Here is a 15,907-nt window from a genome sequence, read left to right as displayed (position 1 = left end):
TATATATATATATTGTACTGATAAAGTTCCTTTACAGTTTCTTTTTATTTATTAATCTTTGTGCCAATAAGTGGCAGCATGAGACTTAAAAATTTATACTAATGACAGTAAAAATAAACCTTTTTTCTAAACTTTTAATATTTTTATATAAATGTAATAATTAAGTTTTATTGTTCAATATTATAATTTTAACTAAGAATAAGTATTATGTAAGCCTTTAATTTTATATATTTCACTTCTTGATTGTAAATTTAAATTATACACATTAACTGTATGGTGGCAACACACTGTACCGGTAAAAAGCTTAGACTCACTTTTATTTCTTTCAAAACTTTCAGAAATAGTTAAATATTTCTGACATAAACGTATAATTTATCAATTATAAACATCAAGAAACTTCGCAAAACGCTGTTTGCGTTTAAAACAGTTCATTATTTTTTCATTTTATACCTATTCTGTAGTTGATTACGGAAGGAACGAAAGTATGTAAATATATATTCTAAAAAAACGTAATTTATTTAAAAAAATTCATCAATTTTTAGTTTATACATAATTTACTTTAAATTTTCTTTTGTAATGTTCATTATAAGCTAAGTTAATGTTCATGTCAAATTTTAAATATTGATATAATAGCCTTCATTTGGCAGAATAACTGGTACATATTAAAAACAAAAATTAACATTATTTTATACAATTTATTAAAGAAAATAGGGATCAAAAGCCAGAAATAAGTGTCGAAACACCTGCAATTATTATTGCATTTCATGGAGAAGGCTATTCGAGTAAATAAATTGCCTCTGAAACTATTTTTTTCCAGACCACTGTTGTCAGAACTTTGCAATGGAAGAAGGAAACTGGCCAACATAAGAGCCGCCAACGATCAGGGAGACCTAGAATAACGTTCAAACGTGAGGGTAAGTTTATCGGCATTTGAAGTAAGCGTCAGCGGACCCAAACAGCACCAGAAATCCGTGAAAAGTTGAATGGTACTAGACTGAAAACTGCGTTATTACTACTTATATTACCAATATATAACGACTTATATTACCAACAAACACAAGAATATGTTTTTTTAAGAAAAGGATGAGATAATATCCATAAAAAAATAATAAATAATAAATCACGTAGAATTTTAAAAGAAAATTGAAGTAGCCATTTAAGCATAACAGGCACGAATTTTGACACAGAAATTATTGTTTACATTCAGAATCATTTTATTTCTAGAGAGTGAAGAAAAGTGTCTTACATGTGCTAACTTAACAAAGTAAACTAAAACTGAGTTTTTATTAAGAATGTGCAATACACACACAAAGTAATTCCTTATTTAGTTTGTTTGTTTAATTTGATGAAAATTAATGATGTCATTAACCACCTGAAATTTCAATTATTTTAAATTGAAATCAACTCTCCTTGCATTGATCTTAATGTTAATCTTACTTGAAATGATTTAATGTGCGTCAGCTTTCGAACTGGTGGTCTGAGAACGAGACAACCACCGTATGATAGTGTGTAATAAAAATTTAAAAAATCTATCACATTGGATAACTTTCTTTCGAATGATCGGATTTTACGAACTAAGTGTCTAGAATGGTTAAGAAATGTGATCTCAAATATACTAACTAACTATTATTCAACTAACTATTACTCAAGATACGTTATCAGATAGATAAACGTACTTTCTCTGAATAACTTTTTTAAAACGGATTTGAATTTTTGTGTATCTAAATATGGATAGAGGATAGCCCTCAATATGGTCCCAGTATTTCAAACAGAAAAGCAGACTAAATTTTTAGTTGCTTATATTAATCTTTTTTTCCTTCTATTTGCCATTTCAAAGAATTCATGCTTTTAAATTTTTATTTTTTGAGAACTACTTTGCTTATCCCCTTACAGTTTTAAGTTTGTCATTAAATTGATGTAAAAATTTGTAAATCTTAGAATATAAATTTATTTGATCACAATTAAATTATATAATAAAAATATATTATGTAATAAAAATAATTTTTTACGTATGATTATCTTTGGCTAAATAAGTTTCAACTGTTTTCTTGCATTAAATGTATTGTAACCCTGTTTTTAGACTGAGGCTACTCTTTATAGTTTAAGAGCTTGAAATTCAAATTCATTAAAATTTTGAAAATTATTCCGAAAAGCTTTGTTTTTGTGTCTGACTTCGTAACCTTAAACCATTAAACTTATTAAACATACCATGTTTAATGCAGTAAGGATTCTAGAAATATTTATGAACTGAAACGAATGACTAGAAAAAGTCATTAAAAATTTTCCCTCGAGATTATTACTGTCGATTTCTTTGCTATCTTATTATGTCAGTAGTTGCGGATCAAAGAGAAACATTTATTTTTATTCATCTAGATTTCAATTGAATGAAAAAAAGTCAAACTTTAACTATATTTTAGCAAACATACTTTTCAATTATTTAATAAAGAGAATTTTTTCGAGAATCTTGGTGATATATTTGATTAGAGTTAATGAAATACCTTTCAATTGCAACCATTAGTTCAAAGTGCTTCTTTTCGCTCTTTGATATTTGTAATTTTCAAATGAATGGGGTAAGCAGCTCTATTTGACTTACTATAACGAGAATATATACTCCTTCCTTGCGAGGCAATGTTTGAAAGAAAACGATTAAAATAAGTTTGGAGACATACAGTGCAATGTAACCATTATTTTTTTCCAAATTAAATACGGGGATAAAATAATCATGTTTTATTTACCTTTCTATATATTCCATCTTCTTTTGATACTTCTATTTAAAAAAGGATTTTGCAGGCATCAAGAACTCTTAGTGAAGAAATTTTTTTCATATTAGCTATGAGTGCAATTTACCAAAAGCTTAGTATTTGATCGAATTTTTTATTACATTCAATTTATTTTTAATAGAGAAACCCTAGTAATTTGAAATATTTTAAATGTTTTTAAAATTTTTTTTTACCAAATTTATTTCTATTTAGCACTACTCGTTTTCCAGTTGTTTTTCATATCTGAATTTGGCAATTTCAGTATTCGTAGTTTTCTCTTTATTTATTCCAGAATAGAATCGTATCAGTAAGTTAGTCTGAAAGATCCAAATGGTTGCTTGAATAAATTCTGAAAATTAAATGTGCCGATATCTTTTTTATAATGTAATATTCTTATAAGTTTTCTTTCAGTCCTTAAAAATTGAATATTTTTTTCCTTTTGCGCCTCTCCCCTTCCCTGCTCTTAATACTCTCTTTCACTTACCAGAAAATATCAATCTCAAAAGCAATCAATCAATCTCAAAGAGAGAAAATTCTTAATATGCTCCTTTTTACTTAATTTAAACTGAAGTTGTTTTCTCTATTCGGTAGTATCTTTCAAATCATGGAAATTACCTAATTAGAATGGGAGTTGCATTTTAGAATAACAATCGATTTTTTTCTTCCAAACAATTCTGACACAAGTATTTCTAGAAATTTAATTTAATATAACACATTTGTCGATTTTTGATAAATTCCTTAAATTACCTACTTTATTATTGCGCTATTTGTGATAGGAGAAATTTATAACCTTATCCCAATCGATTTTCACTACCTTTACTATAATTAAAAAAAACTTGAACACAAACAAAAGTTCAGTATTTTATTGCCACTACAAAGATATAAAATATATTATTATTATTTTTTGAAGAAAAAAAAAACATAGAAATTCTAAGAGCTATTTCTCCTAATCCAATGTGTACAACTGAATCACTTATTTTTCAACCTATTTGAAAAGTGTAGTAAAATAGTATTCTATCAATTAACGTTTATTAAAAATAAGAAAAAGAAATTACAAATCTCTCGGAGGGCGAAAGTTTAAAAATTAGACGAAAATTCAAGATGACTGATTCTTCGACTGAACTTATCCATCAGAAAAATCAAACATTCTTTTTCTTATTCCCCTTTAATTTATAAAAATCAATTTTTGGTGGGTATTTACAATACTTAGCACTATTTTTGAAACATGTCAAATGCGTGAAGACATTAAGCTGACTGAGTTCTAAAAATTTCATACGTTTCTCTAACGAAATCATTCCAATGCAATTAATTATTAATTAAGCATATTCAAAATTATTTTTGCGTGCAACATTTGCCTGTTTTCATTTTTTAAATATATTTATTTGTGCATAATTTATGTGTCAAAAGAATTTTTCAGCATCATCCAATTTGGGTTTCGTCAGTTTAAACAGAAATAAAAATATCTGAAAATTTTTGGTTATAGATAGATAAATAGATAGTTAGACAGATGGATAGATAGATAGTGAGCGAGATTAAGTCTGGATTTGATAGCCACAGTGAAGGCCAATTTAAATATCTCCGAAATTTAATATATTGCAGCTAGCACAGTTTCACAGGGAAGCAGTTTACTTGTTTATGAATGTGTACAAAACGTTGCTGCAATATATTAAATAAGTAAGTTATTCATGGTTATTCAAACAATAATAAGTAATTCATGACTAATAAGTAATGGTAAGTTATTCATGCAATATATTAATGAGTGTCGTAAGTTTTTCATGGTTAATTGTATGAAATGTGTTATTTTCTATATTTTAACTTTATTAATAATATTTTTTTTTAAAAAATTCACCTTATTTCAATGTACGAATTTCAAGTAAAATTTAATGCAGTGAGTGCAGTTTTCAAAATTTAGTGGGGCTTGTCATAACACTCACCGGAGAAACAATTTTTTATCTGTTAAATCATATAACTGCCAAGTTGAAAACAGTAGAATTTCACGGTTAAACAAACTGTTAAAAAAATGCAGTTTAGAGTATTANCTCTATATCACTATATATATATATACATAGCTCCCTTCGTATAATAGCTTGTTCCTTCTTGGCTAAATCACATTTTTTATTGAAATGTGTCTGTCTCGTTATTTTTCCTATAACCTTTTAGGTTTACAGCTGGAAAAAATCGAAATACTGTATATAGAACCTAAACCTTGGTATGTTCATTCTGTACTTTTATTTGAGCTTAATTCACGTGGTTTTGTAATATTCATTAATGAAAAATGCCTAATAGAGAAGGAAATATAACTATTTAATTTAGGACTAAAACTATTGAATTTATTTCGCTTTGAAAACATTCGATGAGCAGTTTCCTTAATACTCTAAACTGCATTTTTTTAACAGTTTGTTTAACCGTGAAATTCTACTGTTTTCAACTTGGCAGTTATATGATTTAACAGATAAAAAATTGTTTCTCCGGTGAGTGTTATGACAAGCCCCACTAAATTTTGAAAACTGCACTCACTGCATTAAATTTTACTTGAAATTCGTACATTGAAATAAGGTGAATTTTTTAAAAAAAAATATTATTAATAAAGTTAAAATATAGAAAATAACACATTTCATACAATTAACCATGAAAAACTTACGACACTCATTAATATATTGCATGAATAACTTACCATTACTTATTAATCATGAATTACTTATTATTGTTTGAATAACCATGAATAACTTACTTATTTAATATATTGCAGCAACGTTTTGTACACATTCATAAACAAGTAAACTGCTTCCCTGTGAAACTGTGCTAGCTGCAATATATTAAATTTCGGAGATATTTAAATTGGCCTTCACTGTGGCTATCAAATCCAGACTTAATCTCTCTCACTATCTATCTATCCATCTGTCTAACTATCTATTTATCTATCTACAACCAAAAATTTATCTATTTCAACTATTAAAAAGTATTTGTCTCATTACTTCCACAATCGTTATTTACTCAATACGAATTGCAATTTTTAGCTCTAAAACATATTCCATCACTCTACAAAAGGAGTAAATCGATTTTTCAAATAATAAAAACATCCCTAAGTAAATCTCTTGTAAAGAAACTTATGAAAGTACTGAATGCATTCAAGAGAAAATTTTTTAAATGAGTATGCAATGTTTTTACTTCTCAATGATTCTTTTGTCCTAAGATTGCGAGTAGACTTCCAAGAATAAGAACGGGAGGTACTGGCACCTTTTTACTCATTCATAGAGAGTTCGAAGTGTTTTATGTTCATTAAAGGTGACATCAAACAAAACGGGGATTTCCTTTCGACTCGATCATATTGCTAATGAAAATTTGCTTGTTTTGAAAGCGCAACAATGGAATAATTTTGCTGGGTTAAAGAAATATGACAAAAAACTTCAGCGCTTACACTAGATGGAGCAAAATGCAATGTATATACTAATGGGTATTAAGATAACATAAGGAATATAAAATGTTTTTCGGTTATTATAATCGAAGGGTCGAAGTAAAGGAGGTCGCACTAAAGAGAGAATATACAACACCTTAGGCGGATGCACCTACTTTCTCAGTTCAATTTAGTTCAATGTTATTCCGAAATATCGGTACCTTGTAATTTAATACAGTACAAATTTTATGAAAATTTAAAATGGTGTTAAGAGAGCGCTATACCACGAGAGAAAACCTTTATGGCAAATTCTGTTTTACCTCTATTGATATATAAATTTTAGAAAAAAGTGAGGTAAGGAAGTCACAATTGCTAAAAAATTTTTTTTAAGTTATCAAAATACAAACAAATTATTGCAGGTTTATTTTCCCGTTGCGTAATCATGAGTAATTCTGACAGAATGATTGAATAATTCTACTTGCAGTTTGAAATTATTTTTCAGAATTTGGAGCTTCACATCTTACTGTTGGTTGATCTGAAATTAATTTTTCTATACTTTAAGTTTTAAATTACTTATGCTAGTGAAGGAGAATTAATTTGCCATAAACTGTTTCTTTCGCTCTATAGCATCCTTAAGATGATACAAAATTTGATATCCCTCTGACGTAAAATTTTTATGAAACATATTTTTCATACTGATTTTATTAAAAGTGAAAAATATTATCTTTTACATTTAATAATTTATTGCTTATGAAATACACCTCTAGACGCAGGTGTTTTTTTTCCTGCTTTAAAGGTAAAATTTCAAATTTGCACTTACTTGCCGTTTCGTAGATCTTAGAGAAACAGTTATTCATCATTGAAAATTTTTTTTTAATCTACAAAATCAATTATAGATTACTTTTTAAATAGAATCTTTTTTTCAAGCTACATTTTTTGAATTGCATATTTTAGTACTAATACAATTCCGATAATCTAACAGATTTTTTTTAGTAACTATTAGACTATGCTTAATAATTAAAAGATACCAAAATGTATTTTTACTAGTCATTAGAACGACAGAAAAAAAATATATGAAAAGGACACCGGTGTCCCATTTGCGTCAAAGGGTTAAATTGAGCAACGTTCAAGTGTAACTGTAGTATCATGAAAGCTAAAATAGGAAGTACCGTCATGTGGGGCTACTTTGCAGGATTTCGCAGTTTTTGAACTTTGACATGTAAAAAAATTATGTTTATTCAAACTTTAGTAAAATTTATCGATATTATATTCATAACTGGACTCAGACGAGTGAATTTGATCAATATTGGCATTATTTGTATGTAATATTTACAAATAATAAGTCAAAACATACCTTGCACAAAGTAGCCCCCAAGTGGGGCTACTTTGTGCAGTCATAGGAATTCAGTTTAATAATTATGCTTTTAGTAAAATATTGATATAAAATTGCTAAAAAAGTTAATTGTTGACACTTTTAATAACAAAAACATCAAGATATGTAAAGATATTAGTTTGAAAAAAAATTTCAGTGTTAAAAAACCATTTTTTATAAGGAATTTTTTCTTAATTTTTTTTTTTATTTCAAAACATTTGAGTTTAAACAAAAGGAAACTATATACATTTTTGAACATTGAAATGGTTCAAGCTTCAAAAATAATAATTATTACATATTCATTAACATTTATAATATTGATAAATTTGAACATAACATGCTTGAATGAACATGACAGAACTTGCTCTTCAGTTTCTGTCAAAATCACCTGATGTCGTATAAAGTATATTTTTATGTGTTAAATCGTTTGATTCGTTCACTAGAAAAATCATTATAGAAGAAAAATAATAGTTTACCAGCACGTTTCACGTGTTTCTTCTGAATTTTATTAGAGATAGTATTTCTGTGGATTTTGTACTTCAGAGAAGCTTCTGCAATCGACATACCACCAGCAACTGCATGCAAATATTGTTGCAGCTTTTCTAAAGTGTAATCACGGTAGTTTTTCGTTCCAGGTATTTTTTTTATAACGTCTGACCATTTTTCTTTCGAAAAAAAAAAACGAATGAAACTTTGCACAAAGTAGCCCCACAGTGCATTTTTTTTCATTTTCCGTTTATTTGCTATTAATTTTCAAATTTTTTTTACGATAACCTGGTATAATTGTTTATTAATATACACTACCGGTCAAAAGTTTGCGAAAATTTTGAAATCTACGAAAGAATGGTCCAAATTTAAAAGTTCATAGAACTGCGAAAAATCATTCAAACTGCATGAAAATTTGATATGTTCTAAAGTGAACCCTCTACATTTAGTTACATATGATCAAATTGCAATACTTTATTTTTTGTGAACTGAATCCAGCTTTTCATCATGGGTTGTTTCTTTGGTGAAAAAAGTTGTTAAGTTTGAACACCTGCCAAACTTGCAAAAATTTTTTTTTATACTTTCTGTTAATAGAAAATAGTTATTTCAACCGTTCTATGTAAGCTCTAAAAATTTCAGATCGATTTGATTTTTTTTGACGAAGTTATAGATTTTTGAAAAGCATGTGTACTTTTCTCGATTTTTGAGCATTCCACATATGAGGTCTTTTGGTCTATACATCTTCTACCAAAGAACTTTTTAATTTTAATGTTTTCTATATTTTCAACTAATTAATATTGATTATAAAACAAATATTCTTATTCATTATTGTAATTACAAAGAATTTATTATGAATATAATTAAAACAATATCTCATAAATGTCACATTTCATCGAAAATTTGTTTGTTCTTGCAAACGATGCTCTGATATTTCGAATCGAAATCAGTTATGGGACATTTTACAACAGGAATGGAACTCTATATCACTTGAAGTGATTAATGGTTTGTTAGATCGAATGCCACGCATATGTAAGGCTATAATAAAAGCAAAAGGTGGATGGTTCGAGGAATCTAAGATTTAAATGTTAATTTATTTAATTACAAAATACGAATAAGAATATGTTAAATATTTGACCTGTTGTAAATAAAATAGTTTAGTAAAAATGCAAATTTTTTATACTATTGTTATTATTTTTTTAGAATTATTTATGTAATTATTGTTATAACTTTTTATTTTAATTTAATGTAAAGTAAAAATATCACAACAAAACTAATACATATAAGCAATAAATATAAACAATAAATATAAACAATAATAGTTACAATAATGAATAAGAGTATTTGTTTTATAATAAATATTAATTATTTGAAAATATAGAAAACATTAAAATTAAAAAGTTCTTTGGTAGAAGATGTATAGACCAAAAGACCGCATATGTGGAATGCTCAAAAATCGAGAAAAGTACACATGTTTTTCAAAATTCTATAACTTCGTCAAAACAAATCGAAACGATTTGAAATTTTGAGGGCTTACACAGAACGGTTTAAATAACTATTTTCCATTAACAGAAAGTACAAAAAATTTTTTTTGCAAGTTTGGCAAGTGTTCAAACTTAGCAACTTTTTTCACCATAGAAACAACCCATGATGAAAAGCTGGATTCAGATCGCAAAAAACAAAGTATTGCAATTTGATCATATGTAACTAAACGTAGAGGATTCACTTTAGAACATATCAAAATTGCATGCAATTCGACTGATTTTTCGCAGTTCTATGAACATTTGAATTTAGACCATCTTTTCGTAGATTTCAAAATTTTCGCAAACTTTTGACCGGTAGTGTATAAGTAAAATATTTTGCTCTTACGACAATTGTTTTATCAGCGTCTTTTCATTCCACAGCTAAAGCTTCCACGCACACTTTTCGACGTCCAACTTTCTCGGAAAGTTGTTGACATTGGATAAACAAAACACACTCTGAGATTGTTTTAAAATTCGAAAAAATGTTTGTAGTAATAGAGGAGACTTCTATCTTCAAATTCCACACATTTTTAACAGGAAAAAAACATAATACTGAATAGCAGCACTTGAAAAGTGCCAAATTCGAATTTGCACAAAGTAGCCCCCGCTGCACAAAGTAGCCCCACATGACGGTACTATAAGTTTATTCAGCACCATATTTGGATGTCAGGTATTAAAGATATTTTGGTTCAACATACTTTTAAAATTTCTAATAGTGGGGATTCAATAAACTTTTTAATTTAAATCATACTTTATTCCCATGCTTTATATCATGCTATATCATGCTTTATTTCCCATAAAATCAACAGAATATTTACAACTAACTGCAATTGAGTTAATATTTAGTGATTCTTATAAGTTAGATTTTTTCCCCCAGATTTCCCAGTATAGAAAATAATGTAAAGCTTTTCTCCAACTTTGGCGAATTGGCGTCTCTTTCGTCATTTGTTTGGCGCGGAAAGACTTACCTCTAACATTAAAACGTGTCGATTGTCTTTCAGAAAGCGACGCAGTAGCCAGGAATGACGTAGGATTCCGAAAAATTTCTCTCTTTCTTCAGAACTGCGGTGGGAGATGAAAAATTTCTACCTATCTGGTTAGATAGAAAAGTTTTCGAATAGAATTCTTGCATTGAAACAGGTAAAGACCTTTTAATATTTTGTCGTTTGGATATTACCGAATTAATGGCAGATATAACCTATGAAACTGTTACGTAATCATAGGTTTCAGCCAGCACCCTTAAATAATTTGATGAACGATTATGAAATAAATGATTTGATTAGAAACTTTTATCACTTAAGACTTATTTATGCACAGATAGTAAGACTATAATTTATAAATTTTGATTTGAAGTGAAATATATTTCGTGCATTTTAATGATTCACTTATTGACAGTGGTTGATTTATACACCCGACATACCAGAAACATGCTGTCTCATTATCAAAAATATGGAATTTATTTATACGATGGGTCACACAATGAGTCATGCGGTAAATATATATTTAGAATAATAGTTTTTGCGACTGATGCCAACAATGTATGAGAGCAACGAAATTTTTGAGCTTTATCAAAATTCTCCTTTAATTTTAATCAAGGTTCTCTTGAGATTCCCCTATCTACCAACTTATCTATCAACATTATCCACCTATGTGGTAAAAGAACTTCATCACATTATTTTTTTCTTATATTTTTTAAAATTCATTTGTTATATGTATTTAAATATTTTCAAGTCATAACCACCAATATGTCCACGTATTTTAATTACGTTTAGGAGATTTGTTTGAAATTTTTGAATAGTTCAGCATTAAACCGGAAAATCTAAATGATATTTTATTTGTAAAAATATTTTATTTTTTTGTAGTAGAAAAATTTAAATTTTTAATCCTGCGTACACTTTTTACCAAATATTCAAAATTATTCACATTTTAGAATTAATGTGATATGCAGCAATAAGTATAATTAAATTTTTTATTACAGAGACAGAAACTTTGGTTTTGGAGAAAATGCTGAAAGCAAAGAAGAATAAATCCTACAAAGAAAGATTCTTTCGAGATTACAAAGGGCAAGGAATGTTCGGCAGTGAAGTAATCCAAAAGCTGAAAAAGCGTCTGAAAGAGAATGTAAGAACTAAAACAGCAAAGAATTTTTTTTGTAGTTATAATTTTCATTTATTTATTTTATTAAACATCTTCCCTATGACTAGTTGAACAGAACTTGTATATTTGAAATTATTTAAAAATGTATAATAAATTTAAAAAATTTTAATCCAAAAACTGCTAATAGTTAAAAAATAAGTATTTTGTTGATTTATTGTATTTGATCGAAAAAATACATAAAATTAAAGTGTTAACTTAAAATAAAAATTTTGTTTTAATCATACTTGCACTGTTTGAAATACAATAGTCCTATGATTTCTAGTGATTTAGTTTAGAAAGCTCAACAACATGTAATATACTGTAATATTTCAAACAAATTATCTATAACTATATTTATTAACTATGTAATTTCAACTTAACTAGTCATAACTTATCAAAATGCTTTTTTCCAAAAATTATTCGAAGAATTTTTTAAAAAATGTTTAATAAAACAGTTTATGTTTTTATTTTAATTTCTCGTTAACACATATATTACGTTAATAAATATTAAAAAAAATAAAATTTTTGAAATCGTAATTTTAATAATTTATGCAATGTTGTTTTGAATATACACATTAAATTTATAACGTCTTTTTTGTAATAAATAAGATTTTTTTTGTCTTTTAGGTTCTTTTTTAATAAAAAATTATTTTTGTTCACAGAAGACACAAATGAATAATTTAACTTAAATCTTCACATTTTTGTTTGAAGTTTAAATACCATGTTTCAAATATCAGCTCATTTCGCTTGCTTTGCTTAATGTCCAGAAATTCAATTTGCTGTATTTGACAGCATCATAGTGGAGAATAAGATTAAAGTAAAAAAAAAAAACATTTTTTTAAAAATATTATTCAAAATTGTGTGTGGCTGTTAGTATAACGCAAATACAAGTATGTGTCCGGCTAATTTTATTGCAACTTTATTTTGAATTTAATGAATAATTTTTTATTTTTTAATAAATAATTACTGATCAAATTTGCTAATCGTGACTTTACTAAGATATTTTTAAAAATAATTAAACTTTAATTGGTTTTTAAAAACTTAAACTAATTGGTTTTGTTATTTTGGAAGGAAGTTATTAATTTTTCTATTATTTGTTTTGAATTTAAATTCTTATTCTTTTAGCATTTATTTTTTCTTAATCTTTTCAGAAACTTCTGGAAACAAGAAGCGATCATCGATTCTTAAAAGTAACATTCACACTAATCTTGTATCTGTTGCATGGTTGAATGTCTGGTATTGTTATTCAAAAGATATTTATTTGTATATATTTGTATATATTTGCATACATTCTACTAAAAAATTAATTGTCCTCAAGTTAAAAGGTTAAAAGTTTAAAACATAAAAAAAAAAAATTAAAAATTTCTAAATTGTTTTCAAGGTTGTATCTAAGTTTTCCCAAACCAAGAAAAATTATTAAAAAATTCCACTGAAAAGTTGGAGATCGTCAAAAGTGCTGACCTAAATGTTCTGTGATTAAAACGCAGCAAAATAGTAATGCTTTTACCTTTTTATGAAGGACTTACTTAAGCAGAAAGTTTAATACTTCTTTTATAGTTTTTTTTTCCATATATATTTTTTCCTTTTTTCTATAATTTCTCTAGCTATTTTTTTTTGTTTTTTTCTTTATTATTTTCAATTGAATTTGCAATATCCTCTATAAAATGATTGGTATTTATTTAAAAATTTTATAATTTACTTGAAAGATTTTTCGATGATTTTTTAAAGATTTGAAATGATTGAAAGATTTTCTTTTATCAATCTCGTTTGTTTGAAAAAACAAAAATAATTATCCATTGCTACTGAAAGAAAATTATGATTTCATTTCAACACTTTTACTATTATGTTGTGAAATATAATGCATAGACATATGTTACATTCACCATTTATAATTTGAAATTAATAGGTGAATTAAAACGGAAAAGTTTTGTATTTTATATTTACTACATCCAGTCTTTTAGATTGTTTATTTATGTAAGTTTTAATTTAAACGAAAAGGAAATAAGCATGATTTTATATTAAATTACCGAAGAGCACTAAATTGCTTGCTCTTCAAATTCATAGTTTATACCAAACGTTCTATTTAAAATAAGTAGCAAGTTCTATAAAAACTAAGGCATAGCGGAACTATAGAAAATACGTTCCTTTGATGTCACAGCGGTATATTTTTAACACTAGTAAATGACTTATTTTCTGCGTTAAACAATTAATAAAACTTAGATTGACATTTATGTATTTGTAATATTTTTCATTCTTGTTAATTGTATTATACTGTATCGCACATAGTTCATTGTTAAGTATTTTATTGAATAACAATGTATTGAGCTGCATTTTCTCATCCTATTGTTTTGTATTATATGTCATATATTGTTCAGCTCGTTTTAAACATTTTTTACTTACTGTTTATAAATGAAAGCATAAGATACTATCGTCAATGTTTTGTTTATTATTTAGCATTTGATCTCTCATCGGGATGTGTTTCGGCGATATTCTGCAAACAGCAAAATGAGAGTTTCTAAATTTATGAATTTTTATTGTATTTTTATTTTAATTTTGATTATTTAAATTAAAAAAAAGCCTTAGTCAGCATCAAGAAGTAGTGATATCGTTGTATTTATGTGATAATTTTGTGTCTTTTACTTGAAATTAATTTTATTGATTTTTTTACTTCTCTTATAAACTTTTAACTTGTAATTTGATGTGATTTTCATTTTCTAATTGTTTTAAGAAACTCCACTAATTTTTAATGATATTAAGAGACCTCAGTAGCTTGTAGAATCAAACTAATCGAAAAATATATGAGTAATGGTTTGTGTAATGGTTTATAGTTACTTAAATAATGTTTTCATAACATTAAGTAATACCGATTTTAATTTAAATATATAAGAAACAAGCAATTATTTAGAAAAAAAGGTATTCATTACAAATCCACTGTTTATACCTCACAATACGGCAGATAAGAATTTCAATTTAAACTAATAAAAAATAAAACGATGGAAAATGTGTTATTTATGTTCTATGTTATGTTCTACTTATGTTATTATGTAAATTTATGTTCTGCTTCTAATAGTTGTGAGAAACAAGAATGGAGTTTCTGTTTTTGAATTGTTTTTAATTGATTGCATTATGAAGTATTGCATGGTATTTTCATACGCATTATTGTACTGTACCTTGTTGCATTGTACCTTTTTGTATTGCATCGTTTTATTGCATATAATATTGTGTATCGTTTGCATGTATTGTACAACATATAAAATATTTATTACTGTATTGTATACGTATTGGAAGCATGAGATAAAAACTTTATTTTGTTTATTATTCTGCTTTTAATTTATTTTAAAGTGCAGTCTGAAGTTATTTCGAAAACTGTGAAATTTTTATTTTTACTATGAAATTAGTTAACTTTTTTGAATTTAAAAAATTTATTGCACCAGGTAACTAACTAACTAACTGACTAACTACCAGCAAAACAGAAATTACTAAAGCTTCCTTGGCGTAATTAAACAGTGTTTAACAATTAATTTCAAGTTTCTGTAATAATAGTAGAATCTAATTTTGTTAAAAAGTTTTGACTTGAGATCTGTTATTTCAATTTTAGCTATGATTTAATTTTGTTTTTAGCAGAATTTTAAGCAGCAAGTAATTATTTTAGTTGTGGTATTATAATAAAAATAAGGGTTATTTTCAACTGGTATTATTTCACTTTCTGACCAAAGTTGTGAGTGTAAGACTTTCTAAAGTTTTATAAAAAAAAAATTATAAATGCTTGATTAATATTGTAAGACATTTCATTTAAATAAGTTTTAGTAATTTTATAACAATTGAAGTGTTCATGAAACATCTGAAAGTTTTACTTTTATAAATAATGTTATGTTTTGTTAAAAGCTTTTATTATTTTCTACATTGAAAATTGTTTAATTACGTATTGTGGCATCTAAAATGAAAAAAAATTAAGACATAAAATTAGATTCTCAAACATTTCACTTTCTTGGATTGCTGTAGAATTGAAATCGAAAACAGAAATAAAATCTTATTTAAAATATAAAACAGTACTTTCTCAAATAAATAGTAGTAATGATATAAAACAGTTCCAATACGAAAACCTTATTTTTTTATAGGAAGTTTTGACTCAAAATTTAGTTTAGTACAGTAAGTTCAAAATTTAAATCTTAAGTCTCACAGATTCCTATAAAAAACTCTTTTAAAATCATTTTAACTACATGCTATAAAATATTATTAT

The 15,907-nt window shown here is 26.4% G+C and overlaps 1 long non-coding RNA gene across 1 annotated transcript; it reads left to right on the top strand.

Moving 5' to 3' along the window:
- The first annotated feature begins 896 nt into the window (after positions 1–896).
- LOC107437189 (uncharacterized) lies at positions 897–14,985 on the top strand. The gene is made up of 4 exons (XR_011637501.1): positions 897–914; positions 10,533–10,671; positions 11,510–11,652; positions 12,819–14,985. It is a non-coding gene; the product is annotated as an uncharacterized lncRNA (long non-coding RNA).
- Positions 14,986–15,907: the final 922 nt, after the last annotated feature.

Source organism: Parasteatoda tepidariorum, chromosome 1 (assembly GCF_043381705.1).
Source record: "Parasteatoda tepidariorum isolate YZ-2023 chromosome 1, CAS_Ptep_4.0, whole genome shotgun sequence".
Taxonomy (NCBI): domain Eukaryota; kingdom Metazoa; phylum Arthropoda; class Arachnida; order Araneae; family Theridiidae; genus Parasteatoda; species Parasteatoda tepidariorum.
Note: the sequence above shows the minus strand (reverse complement) of the source record. Positions and strands in the feature narration are given on the sequence as shown.